The sequence below is a fragment of the Arachis ipaensis genome, chromosome B02 (genome assembly GCF_000816755.2).
Source record: "Arachis ipaensis cultivar K30076 chromosome B02, Araip1.1, whole genome shotgun sequence".
Classification (NCBI taxonomy): Eukaryota; Viridiplantae; Streptophyta; class Magnoliopsida; order Fabales; family Fabaceae; genus Arachis; species Arachis ipaensis.
In genome coordinates, this window is record NC_029786.2 from 100,204,387 (window position 1) to 100,204,935 (window position 549).

The following is a 549-nucleotide window of genomic DNA, read 5'->3' on the forward strand; positions in this document are numbered from 1 at the left end:
AATTATCGGATTTTCCCCTAATAATATTATTTTCTATTTGTGCCTTGAACGTTTTTGAAAAATTAGTTTTCTTCTTTCTATAAAAAAAAAACCTAAAAGTAAAAGTAAAAGTAGAATAATTAATATAAAGGTATTTTTATTTCTGTGTAAAATTCAATATTAGGATTTTGTTGAGATTTAAAGAACCAAAAACAATATAAGTATTGTATTTTAAAATAATTATACAAAATACAAATGAACCTGTATGACAGATAGAACGAAACGTATATGAGTTGGGTCATACCAAAATTTAATTAGATTTGCATCTAATTCTAATATTTTATCGGGACTATTTTAAAGGCACAAATTAGATTCTAAAAATTCAAAATAAATCAGATTAGATAATTGAGTCAATCTNAATATAAAGGTTCTGTGTAAAATTCAATATTAGGATTTTGTTGAGATTTAAAGAACCAAAAACAATATAAGTATTGTATTTTAAAATAATTATACAAAATACAAATGAACCTGTATGACAGATAGAACGAAACGTATATGACGTATATGAGT